Raw genomic sequence first — 13,284 nt, forward strand, 5'->3', positions numbered from 1 at the left:
GCGTGGGTGACACTACTGTGTGGGGGGAAGCGTGGGGGACACTATTGTGTGGAGGGCAGAGTGGGGGACTACTGTGTGGGGGGCAGCGTGGGGGACACTACTGTATGGGGGCAGTGTGGGGGAAATTACTGTGTGGTGGACACTACTGTATGGGGGCAGTGTGGGGAAAATTACTGTGTGGTGGACACTACTGTATGGGGCCAGTGTGGGGGAAATTACTGTGTGGTGGACACTACTGTATGGGGCCAGTGTGGGGGGGCAATGTGGGGGACACTACTGTGTGGGGGAAATTACTGTGTGGGGGAAATTACTGTGTGGGGGAAATTATTGTGTGGGGGGCAGCATGGTGGCCTTTCTATTGGGGAGGTGCTGTAGAGGCCAGTCTATTATTTCTGGGGACACTATACAGGGATTATTGCCTGGAGCACAATATAGGGTGTTATTATTACTGGGGGCACTCTAGGGGGACATTATAGCTGCTGTAGAGACTATAGGAACATTTTGGGTCATTTATCAAACTGGTGTAAAGTAGAAATGGCTTAGTTGCCCATAGCAACCAATCAGATTCCACCTTTCATATTTGACAGCTCTTTTGGAAATCCAGTTCTACTTTATACCAGTTTGATAAATTACCCCAATTATATCTATTAGGGTCACAATTTTTTCAGCAGTATAGTACCTGGGGCATTGGGGGGCACAGCAGGGGCGGACACAGACAGCAGAGGGCCCCTGTGCAAAGATTGTGCCTGGGCCCCCTCCCCTCAAAGCCAAGTTCTCAACATAACCAATTCCGTCCTAACATTACTTATAGCAATACAAAACATACAGTGTCACCGTGATTTTGTAGTAAAAAGATCAGAGAGACACGGAGCATTATCAGTCATGTTACTGCTCAGTGTCTCTGCTGTCCGAAGCGGGGCTTGGCTCTCTTTCACGTGATAGAGAAAAAGAATAATTACATAAGGAAGGAATGGTGACTGCCCCTGTGAAATTGCCAGCAGGGGGCGCTGTGCTGGCCTGTAAGACTGAGCCATGCCAATGTATAGCAGGGTAATCTAGTGCTGCCATACAGTACTAATGCCCACATTGTGGCCCCTCACAGTAATTAAGCTGTCAAAATAGTTATGTCCTCTTTGTGGCCCCTCACAGCAGTTATACCTACATATGTGCCCCCTCAGTCGTTATGCACAGATATGGGCTCCTCACAGTAGTTATGCCCAGATATGTGCCTCCCTCACAGTAATTATGCCCAGATATGTGCCTCCCTCACAGTCGTTATGCCCAAATTTGTGCCTCACTCACAGTCATTATGCCCAGATATGTGCCTCCCTCACAGTCGTTATGCCAGATATGTGCCCCTCACAGTAGTTATGCCCAGATATGTGCCCCCTCACAGTCATTATGCCAGATATGTGCCCCTCACAGTAGTTATGGCCAGAAATGTGCCTCCCTCACAGTGGTTATAGCCAAATATGTGCCTCCTCAGTCGTTATGCCCAGATATGTGCCTCCCTCAGAGTCATCATGCACAGATATGTGCCTCCCTCACAGTCGTTATGCCCAGATATGTGCCCCTCTCACAGTCGTTATGCCCAGATATGTGCCTCCCTCACAGTCGTTATTCCCAGATATGTGCCTCCCTCACAGTCGTTATGCCAGATATGTACCCCTCACAGTAGTTATGCCCAGATATGTGCCCTCTCACTGTCGTTTTTGCCAGATATGTGCCCCTCACAGTAGTTATGGCCAGATATGTGCCTCCCTCATAGTCATTATGCCCAGATATGTGCCCCTCTCACAGTTGTTATGTCCAGATATGTGCCTCCCTCACAGTCGTTATGCCCAGATTTGTGCCTCCCTCACAGTCGTTATGGCCAGATATGTGCCCCCTCGCAGTCATTATGCCAGATATGTTCCCCCTCACAGTCATTATGCCAGATATGTGCCCCTCACAGTGGTTATGCTCTTTTGTGCCCCCTCACTTTAGTGGTTGCCCCTTTTTGCAGCTTTGTGGGGGGGGGGGGGAAACAACTTAATACTTACCTTCTTCCCTGATGACAGGCTCCCACACTCACATTGCGCTGCTGACTGTGCTGGAGGCAGATTCCTGGGCATTCAGTGCTCCTCCCACAGCCAGCAGCTCAATGTGCGGGCAGCAGGGGGGAGCGCCTGAGCTCTGAATATCAGTGAAGCAAGGAGCACAGAGGTCTCCCTGACGAGAACTGCCGGGCCGGGTGAGTGCGCCCCTCCCCTCCAACTCCTCCTTGCCTCTGAGCCACCTGTTTGAAAAGCGCTCTCACTGGGCCCGGCATTCTCACTGTACTTCATGCTGGGCCCGGTGAGAGTGCTCCCATTACATGGGAGTGCAGCGGGCCCCCTCCCCCGCCAGGCCCGCACGCCCCTGCTTGGGCCCAGGGCAGCTGCCTTTGCCCCGCTTTAAAGACGGCCCTGGGAGTAGCTTATCTCTCCCTGCGGCCGGTAAGAAGGGGCCCCCTCCTGCTCTGGGCCCCTGTTCAACCGAACCGGCTGCACATGCGGTATGTCTGCCCCTGGGGCACAGGTATTGGGGGTGGCAGCAGGATCACACTGTGGGGACACCACGATGGGGAGGTTGATGGAAAAATTTAGAAATCTAACGTGTCTGTGTTACAAACTCTGTAGAGACGGTCTAACGGAGGAGAAGCTGAAAGAGAAGGTCTACATGACAGGAGATGTCCCTGGATGTAAGAGGTATGTGGTCAAGTATTGGGGGGGTGCCAGAGAAATGACCAGCTCCGGGTGCCGAACACCCTGGGCACACCACTGCATCAGCCCTAGGACTGTGAGCACTATGACTACCACCTACATCCTGATTCCTGACCACTATTACTGCCTTTCTCTCCACACTTCCGCAGTACCTCTCCCAACGTCTCTTTAGCTTGGAATGCTGTCCTTATATTAGCCTTTAAAATGTTCTGATTCACCTTAGAATTCACTGTTCCCTCAATTGCTGCTGGCTGCACAGCATCTCCAAACCATGATACTCCCTCCACCATGCTACTATGTTTAAAAATATAACCTAATAATGAATGCACAAACCATATTCATGCACTTTTGCAGCAAATGGTGATTATTAGGGGGGGGGGGGGGGGGAATTGACAAAAATTAAAATTTGTGACTAAAATGTGCACTACAAAAAAAAAACTGAAATGTGAGGAGCACATATCACTCATGTCTACATTCAATGTTGCATGTGTTACAAAACTGCAAAAACTGCAGGAATTTACTAATCAACTTTTATCTGCAAGTATTGGGGGAATTACGTAGTATATAATTTACCATCCCCCTATACAAACTGTAATCCAAATGAAATGGGTTGTGCCATAAATTACTTTTCACTCTAAAGTGTATTTCCTAATTAGCATTTTTCTTGTATCCCCCATGTTTGAATCTTACTTCCTGGCTTGTCATGCGTCTGCTGTGATGAAACTACCATACCCCATTATGTTTACTATGTCCTACATTACAAGGCTCCAAAGCAGGATGTAACCTACAGCAACTGAATCTCAAAACAGATTTTCTAGTAATTTAACAAAAAGATAAATGGTGGTATTTGAGGAAAGTGATATAAGGGTCCATTCACACATCCGTATGTGTTTTGCGGATCCACGCATCCACGGATCAGCAAAACACAGACACCGGCAATGTGCATTCCACATTTTGCAGTCTGCACATCGCCGGCACTATAATAGAATATGCCTAATATTGTTCGCAATTGCAGACAAGAATAGGACATGTTCTATTTTTTGTCGGGAACGAAATTGCGGACCCCGAAGTGCGGATCCGCATGTCTGGATCCAGGCAGCACATCGTTCGGCCCCATAGAAATGAATGGGTCCGCAATTCCATTCCGCAGAATGCGGAACAGAATTGAGGACTTGTGAATGGACCCCTACAGTGATCTGTTGGGCTGGACACATTTATATTTGTGGCACAATACCTTTACCAATGATATATCTAAACATAGTATAATGCATTAACTGAAGAGCTTTCAGACATGTATAACATGTGTTCTTTATTATTCTATTATTCCTGCATTATGGACCCTACACTTGAACATCCTGTAGTTTAGCAGAGAATCAATTAGAGAGCCATACATTTGATTCTAATTAAGGCCTCTTTCACACGGCCGTGTGCTGGCCGAGCCCGTGCTGCGGACTGTAAATTGCAGTCCGCAATGCACGGGCACCGACCGCGGGGCAGCCGCATGCGTATCACGGATCGATTCACTTGAATGGGGTCCGCAATCCGTCTGTTCCACAAAATGATAGAAAGAGTTTTGCAGAACGGAAGCACGGAACGGAACACCACGGAAGCACTCCGTAGTGCCTCTGTGGGGTCCCGTTCCGTGCTTCCGTTCCGTGCTTCCGTTCCGCACCGCATCTCTGTATTTGCAGACCTATTCAAGTGAATGGGTCCGCATCCGTGAAGCGGAATGCACACAGCTGGTGACACGTGTATTGCAGAACCGCCGCATGCAGCCCGCAATATGTCCACGGAACGAATACGTTCGTGTGCAAGAGGCCAAGCTGTGAAAGGTCTGCATCCATAATATGAGCACAAAACGTCCCATATTATACCTGTCTGGAAAGCACCTGAATACAGTTTTTTTTAAACTACAGTAAGTCCTAACACGCACACGACCGTATGTATTTCTTTTTGCGGTCCACAGAAAAATAGATCCGCAAAAAATACAGATGACATCCGTGTGCATTCCGTATTTTGTGGAACGGAACAGCTGGCCCCTAATAGAACAGTACTATACTTGTCCGTAATGCGGATAATAATATGACATGTTCTATTGTTTTTGTGGAATTTAAATTTTTGCGGACCGATTGAAATGAATGGTTCCGTATACAGTCCGCAAAAAAAAACGGAACAGACACGGAAAAGAAATTATGTTCATGTGCATGAGGCCGAATTGAAAACTATTGTTCATGGAGACAGCTAATGAGCAAAAAATTATTTTCTGACTGATTAATTTTTTTATCCATTTGTCATAAATATATTAGATTCCTCGCTAGTAATGATTGCAGGTTGAAATGAGTATCGCTAGAGAAGTGGTGCATATATTTTACTATATAGATTGGGTGTGGACAGTGCAAAATATAAACTTTATTGATGTGTTTTTATGGCGGGTCATGGCATCAATAAATGGCCTAATTTGGTGCAGAGGGTTGATTATATGAGCAAGTGCTTATCTTCAGACTCCTTTTCTAGAAAAAAGACCCCCATATTCACAATCAGAGATTATTGTCAGTGATGAGGTAAAGGAGTAAATACTGATAACCAGGGGAAAGGGAAAAGCCACTAGGCCTTAATGGGAACGGAAAGTGTCACCACCTAAAGAACCCTACTCCTAGCCCTGACTCCTAACCATATGGGCATCCCTTGAAGGTAAAAGATGCCCATACACAGGAACCTGAAAGCCCTAGAGACCCATAGGAGCCCTAAAGATATTGGCAGGGCTGAGACAACCAGTTCCTTCCAAGATGAAGGAACAAGCGTCTCCCTGAGGCCTAGTAACCACAACCAAGGGGAAAAGACAAAATACAAACAAGCGAGACACTAAGCTTCTGTTGTAGAAGGATGAGCAGGAACTCAGGGAGAACCACACTCCAGCTCTTTCCAAAACCTATTCTACTGCATATATAAGAAGGGTGGGGCAGACTATAAAGGGTAGAAGTGATGACCACTGAGCAACAGCTGAGATAAGGGAAGTGGTTATTAACACTATCAACACTGAATCAAGAGAAATCAAGGAGGCTGATAGATTCCTCCACGCTTAGCCAGTCTCCTTGATCTCCTGACATCAGTCACCTGAGGGACCGTGACAGTACTCCCCCCCCCTTCTACAGGTGACCTCTGGGCAACCAGGACCGACCTTCACCAGGATGGGCCCTGTGAAAGGCCTTCACCAGACGATTTGCATTAACATTGGCCGCTCGAACCCACATCCTCTCCTCTGGTCCGTAACCCTTCCAGAGAACTCGGGAGTCCAGAATCCTGCTGATTTGAAATTCTAAATTACCGTCCAACATGACAGGAGCGGGAGGCAAGGGGGACAGCTCAACAGATTCAACACATTTCTTCAACAACGACTTATGAAATGCGTTATGAATTTTCAAAGCCTGAGGAGGTTCAAAACGGAAGGCTACAGGGTTAACAACGGCAGTGATCTTATATGAACCATTAAATCTTGGGCCCAACTTCCAAAAAGGTACCTTAAGCTTAATGTTTCTTGTGGACAGCCACACAGAATCACCCACTCTCCGGTCCGGACCATTCATACGTCTCCTGTCAGCCACATGTTTATACCTGTTGACCATCTTTTTCAGGTTATTTTTAATTTTCCGCCAAATCGAAGACAAAGAAGAGGAAAATTGTTCCTCCTCAGAATTACCGGAAGTTTGAGAACCAGGAAATGTGCCAAACTGCGAATGGAATCCATATGCCCCCAAAAACTTCAACTTATCAGTGGACTCCTGTCTACAGTTATTAATGGAAAACTCAGCTAATGACAAGAATGAAGACCACTCCTCCTGGTTCTCCAAAACAAAACATCTCAAGTAAGTCTCCAGATTCTGATTGGTGTGCTCTGTCTGTCTGTTCGACTGAGGATGAAAAGCTGAAGAAAAGGACAATTGTACCCCTAGTTGAGTACAGAATGCTTTCCAGAATCTGGAAACAAACTGAGTCACCCGATCAGACACCACATCAGATGGAATGCCACGTAGTTTCATAATATTATCGACAAACACCTGTGCAAGAGTTTTGGAATTAGGTAGAGCAGGCAATGCTCTAAAATGCGCGATTTTGCTAAACTGATCAACTACCACCAGGATCACATGTTTTTCCCGAAGAATGCAGTAAATCTGTGATAAAGTCCATGGACAAATGCATCCAAGGTCTGGACGGGATGGGTAACGGAAGAAGAGATCCAGAAGGCCGAGTATGTGTCATCTTAGCACGAGCACAGGTGCAACAGACTGACACATAGTCCTCAACACACTTACGCAACCCCAGCCACCAAAGTCTGCACAAGATGAAATCGACAGTGGACAGTACAGTGATGTTCCTCAAATACCTTGTGATGTAAGTCTGACGGAACAAAAATTTCCCTGGAGGACAAGAGTCCTGTGCATCTACTTCGGCCTCCAACACCTTAGCCTCAAGATCAGGATATAGGTCAGATATAACTACCCCTTCAGGCAAAATAGGACTGGGATCTTTAGAAATACCCATCCTCAGAAAAGCTGTGCGACGAAGCATCCGCCTTGACGTTCTTAACCCCAGGGCGCTAGGTGACAATGAAGTTAAATATGGTGAAAAACAGTGACCATCTGGCCTGCCTTGGAGTCAGTCGTTTAGCCGACTCTAGGTAAGCCAGATTTTTGTGATCAGTAATTACCGTAATAGGATGAATTACTACTCCCAACCAATGGCGCCATTCTTAAAAAGTGTACTTAATAGCCAGCAATTCCCTATTACCCACATCATAATTTCTTTCAGAAATTGAGAGGTTTTTTTAGAAAAAAGCACATGGGCGCCATTTACTAGGTGAAGGACCTTGTGACAAAACTGCTCCCACCCAAACCTCGGATGCGTCAACCTCTACAATGAATGGCTGAGACATTTCCGGTTGCACCAGAATCGACCCCCTTCCTAGTCATGTCTGTTAAAGGTTTAACCACAGTTGAATAGTTCAAGATGAATTTACGGTAGTAGTTGGTGAATCACAAAAACCGCATAAGCGCTTTCAGATTTTCGGGTCGATCCCAGTCCAACACTGCACGGACTTTCTCGGCATCCATACGAAAACCTGAGGATGAGAGCAGGTAACCCAGGAATTATACTTCCTGAACAGCAAAAACACATTTTTCCATCTTCGCATACAATTTATTCTCTCTTAGGATCTGTAACACCTGTCTCACATGATCCTGATGAGTCTCCATGTCTGGAAAATAAATTAGTATGTCGTCCAGATATAGTGATGGACGAACATCAACCAGGATGATTTGTGAATGCAATCGCGCAAACGCGATCCAATGTTCACAAACTGCAAGTTCGCGGCAGGCCCCATTCACTTTAATGGCAGGCGAACCTGAAAAACCTTCAGGTCATATTTGCAGCCACCAAATACTTACAAGAAGTGCACAAATTGTCCCACAATATGGACAGTGAGATACCAGAGGGGAATCAATGACAAAAATTCCCACAAAAAATATGTATTTTAATCAGGGGCCATTTTTATGCATCTTAAAGGGAAACTCTCAAAAATGTGCCCTGCTGGAGCCTAGAGAATTTTTATTTTAGGCCACGGGATTACAGGTCCCAAACATTAGGCATTCACCGTACAGAAAAGAACAAGTGATTATGTGGCTGGTGGTATATTAGACGGTCAATGGATATAAATTTTACTGCAGGCCAGTGGACTACAGGCCCCAAAAATTATTAATTCACCGTACAGAAAAGAACAATTAATAATGTGGATGGAGGTACATTAGGCGGTCACCGTATAACAATTTTACTGTTGGCCATCTTTTTCCACAAGTCCGGCGAGGCACAGGTAAGCCCTTACCTGTGCCTGTGCGTGAGCCGGTCTGAAAATAAGTGCGGTCAGCGGAAGCAGGCAGTTCCGAGAACAGCCACCGGGGGCCTTCATCTGGCTGTTCTCGAAACTGCCTGCTCCCGGTGACGGCATTTGTTTTCAGACCGGCTCGTGGCACAGGCACAGGTAAGGGCTTACCTGTGCCTCGTTGGACTTGTGAAAAAAGATGGCAGCCCGCATATGTTCGCGGGCGAACAATGCAAACTGGCCATCACTGTTGGCCAGTGTAACACCCCAGAGTTGTGTTACTAGACTCATCTACCCCTCTACTATCTTATAAAGAGCCTTTATACTGTATTCAGATGTGATTTTGCTTATGTCCTTCAGAAATGTGCATATAAGGCCAAATGCACACGACCGTGGTGTGTTTTGAGGTCCGCAAATCGCGGATCCGCAAAATACAGATGGCGTCCGTGCGCGTTCCGCAATTTGCGGAACGGCATGTACAACCTTCAATATAAATGCCTATTCTTGTCCGCAAAGCGCGGACAAGAATAGAACATGTTATTTTTTTTTGAGGGGGCCACGGAATGGAGCGATTGAAGTGGCGGCTCGGATGCGGACCAAAACAACGGCAGTGTGCTTGAGGCCTAAAACTATGTTAAATCTAATGGTTCATGTAATTATCCTGGTTACCAGCATCATTGGCAGAGATAGTCTTAATGTTATGGCACTTCAGAGTGGAACATTCCTGTTCTATTCTGTCCCCCTTCTGGAGATAGGCGGGCGAGTCCATCCTGCAGCAAGGGAGGGGAAAAAACAGTTAGAGCCAGCCATAGTTTACCCACTGTTGGGGAAAGGAGGGTTTTGAGTGGTACTCCCTCCTTAGGGAAGAAAGTAGGGGCACGTTGTTGTAGAAATATTAATAGTTGTAATCAGCTCGCATCAAAGTTTGTGTAAGGAAAAAGGTAAATCCATTCTCCATCAGCCGCAGTTAGAGAAAGACCCAGGTGCTACCATCTTGATTGAATTCTTGCTGAGCACTTCTCCTCCTCCTTGCCCAGTCTGCCTTTATTTACTAACAAAAGGTGTAAAAGGGGCTGGCCCAAGACAAGGATACAGGAAGTGATGACATATCAAAGGACAGGGAGGGGCAGTCAATGTGGCTGGGCAGACAATGGACACACCCCTATCCCTGTATAAGGAAGGATGAGTCATGCCCATTACCCGACCAGCCAGGTGGCCGCCCACCCCCCATCACTGTCAGCATGGACCTCACTCAATACTGCTCCAAAGTGATCAGTATCTAATAAAGATGTTCTCATACCTACAGTTTTACCACTGGTCCGGATTCAGCCAAAGTACCCTCTAGAGTGTTCTTTGGCTAAATCCGACACAGGGAGACAGATGACAATCTATAAAAACACACACACAAGATAAAATGTCCACATAATAAAATTTCCACAAAAGTCCCTCCTCTTTGTCATATGCTCCCCAGTGTCCCTTGACGAATCTTGATCTTCTTCTTTAAAAAAAACAGTCTTGTCTACGAAAAGTCCTGATTCCATAAAACAAAACAGATGATGGAAAACAGAACGTCAATCTTGACACGTAGCTTCTTTTCTTCTGGAGGTGACTTAGGAGGTGGCGTTTCGCGTTGGTCGCCGGCTGGTTTGGGATCCTCTGCATCTGGTCCATGGTTTGGCCTTCAGGGCATCTTGTCTGTTCGGGTTCCGGTATATCAGTCGATTAGACATCAGGAACATAAGTATATGTCCTATTTCCTTTCGCCCGGATCCAATGGAAAACCAGTGAGCCCTAAGACCTCCCAAAGTTTTAAAAAGGATTCTGACTCTCACTAGTCATAGCTACGCCTCTGCCCTGCTTCTGTCAGTATGGGCCTGACCCTTGTCAATGGTGTCTGCTAGCCTGGCATAACCATATACCTTCCTCACAACTGGAGGATCCCACATGTACGGGTCGCCTAGCTGCCCGGACACCCATACAGGATTAACAAGCGAGGAGCAGGAGCCAGAGCTAATATTTATATCGTCTATCAACAAATGCCTCCTTGTAACAAATAAACAAAAGTGATACTCTGCATTCTTTGACTTAGTTGAGCAGCTTCTTGCAGTGACCGGTGTGGATCCAATTGTCTCGTCCCTCGAACTTCAGAGAGGTTGGCGTCATCAGCAGCACCTGGAATGGCCCAAGATATCTCGGCTCTAGTCCCATCCTCGGATGTTTCTTTAGCACGACCCAATCACCTGGTTGACTAGAATGAACACTGGTTATTGAGTCTGGGTCCGGGAGAAACTCCCGAACCCGGTGGTGGACATCGGGTGATAACCCGTGGGGCTGCCTGGGGGCATACCTAATGGAATAAAAGGGTTACAGCGGAACATTCAGGCCATGGATCGGCCGTGATTTTTACCTTCTTTGCAAAAATCTGACCCAAGTACCAGCAAAGAAAAGGCAGTTGTGATGGTTTAGAAATTGATTGACATTTGAGAGGTTAGAAAGTTTGAAGATCGTTGTTTTCTGCACCACTTTCCCCCCTTCTCATCGTCCTTAAAACCAGGATGAAGAGAAGCTGGATTAAACATGGTGCATCGTCTCAAGGTTAGATAGAGGGATGAGGGAGGGATGAGAGAGAGAGATAGAGAAAGAGAAAAGCGACCCTTTCAGTAGTGGAGGTGGAAGTGACAGTTAGGGACTCACTTACCTCGGGTACTGGTTGTTTCAGTAGGCCCGGGTTTAGTGGATCTGGCCTGTTTCGGCAAAGTCAGCCCAGATAGAGCCTCCTCTGCTGCCTGCATCGGATCCCTAAACTCAGTTTACCCCTCAGGCCAGGCGTACATCACTCCGTTCTTCCGGATTAAAACTGGGTTCTGTACGCCCTGCTTAATTATTATGATTGACTTTTGCAGCCACAATTGTGCTACCTAACGTCCAGAGGGATACTCCAATTAGTTCCCTTGGACCACCTACTCCATTCTTTAAGGGGCTTTGTGGCCTTCACCCCATAACTAGATCTCATGTACTGAGCAGCCGTCTGACCCCACGAGGGGAGCTATGTTTTCCCCCCGAAAATGGATCTACCACAACCCATCCTTGGTTAACCAAGCCTTACCAGTGTTGCCTGCGTCCAGGGACGCGCTTTTGACCGTACATGGAGGGTACCGCCCGGCTCATTCTTACGGTACATCTGCCCGACCCCGACTTTTACACAGCCTATGTCGGACAGCTAGAAATCTCTTGCACTGAGGGCGGCCTATTGCTACTCTCAATGCTATTTCCACTCCCACAGGGCATTTAAGCCAGAGCTCCTTTTGCTGGATTCCCAGTATGCCTCCTCCCTGAGCTACGCCTGCGTTTGGTCAGCCACGACTAGCCAATAATTGAGACCTGCTTTTCTCCAGCTCAATGTGGCTCCTCCAGTCATTCTCCTGCTGATAAAGTAAAAATAAATACGGGGTTAACCTCTGATTGTTAAAGAGTCCTGGAGTGTAGAACCGTCACTTGGAAAAGAGTAATAGAAGGGGGAAAAAAAGGATGTTAAGATTGAATATAAAACTGCAGAAAAATGTAAATATAAATTAATCCAAAATATGAAGAAAAAAAAAGTATAATAGACTAAAAATAAAAATGGGTTGGTAAATAAAGAAAAATTGAAAGAAACTTCAATAAAAAAACTAAAAAATAAAAATAAATTAGTAAAAGAAGAAAAATGTCGATGTAAATTAATCAAAGAAATACCCAAACAAAAAAAGACAAAAATAACTGTAAAAGAAAAAAAGAAAAAAACTTGATTACATACATTGAGATTCAGTAAAAAGTTAATTTTAACTTAAAACCCAAAACTCAGATACAAAACCTAAAACCTTAGGAACACATACAATTGTATAGGACTGAATTAACAAATCAATGTCTTGGAGGGTTCCCCTGAAACCGTACAGGAGAATTTCTACCCACTCAGTAATTGAAATGTTAATTTGCCCAGCCCCAAACAAAGAAGCAGGATTTAACATTACAGGGTCCCAAAATCAGTTTTTTCCTAGGGGGAGGGATTCTATTCAAATTAGGTCTTAAGAGTTAAAATGGTTTACAAAGCCCTTAATGTACCCTTCTTTGGCACACAAAAATTAGAAACTCTACTGAATTCCAAGAACCAATCTCTTTCCTCTCTGAGCTTTACATTTTCACATTTTAACCGTTCATATTGTGATTTAAAATCCGCTTCATTGATCCATGACCTTGGCTGTCCCTGGGTTCTCTGCCTTTGCAAAGAAGCATGTCTGGGACCATTACCCCACCTTGCTGAATAAACCACTTCACTTCTAGGTGTGGTTCTGGGGTACTTAACATACCTGTGTCTGTTGCCATTGGAAACGTTACAAAATCGTGCCCGTATTCCCTGCATGCGAAACAAAGAATAGCTCGCCTCCTTGCACAAGGCGATTTGACTTGGCGCACAACATTAACCATCCTAGCATGAGTAGATCCCACACTACTATCTTTATTGAGTCCACTTACCATGGACTCATCTGATGAATCTTCTGCCCAACTCCAGGGTCAGACACGTTGTCCATCTCCATCCCTGATTCAGATCCACCATGCGACCCACAGTCCTCAGACTTCTCCATGCTTTCAGCCCATACATTGCCTCTAATCCCAGACACATTACTCTCCAAC

Source organism: Bufo gargarizans, chromosome 8, assembly GCF_014858855.1.
Source record: "Bufo gargarizans isolate SCDJY-AF-19 chromosome 8, ASM1485885v1, whole genome shotgun sequence".
Lineage (NCBI taxonomy): Eukaryota > Metazoa > Chordata > Amphibia > Anura > Bufonidae > Bufo > Bufo gargarizans.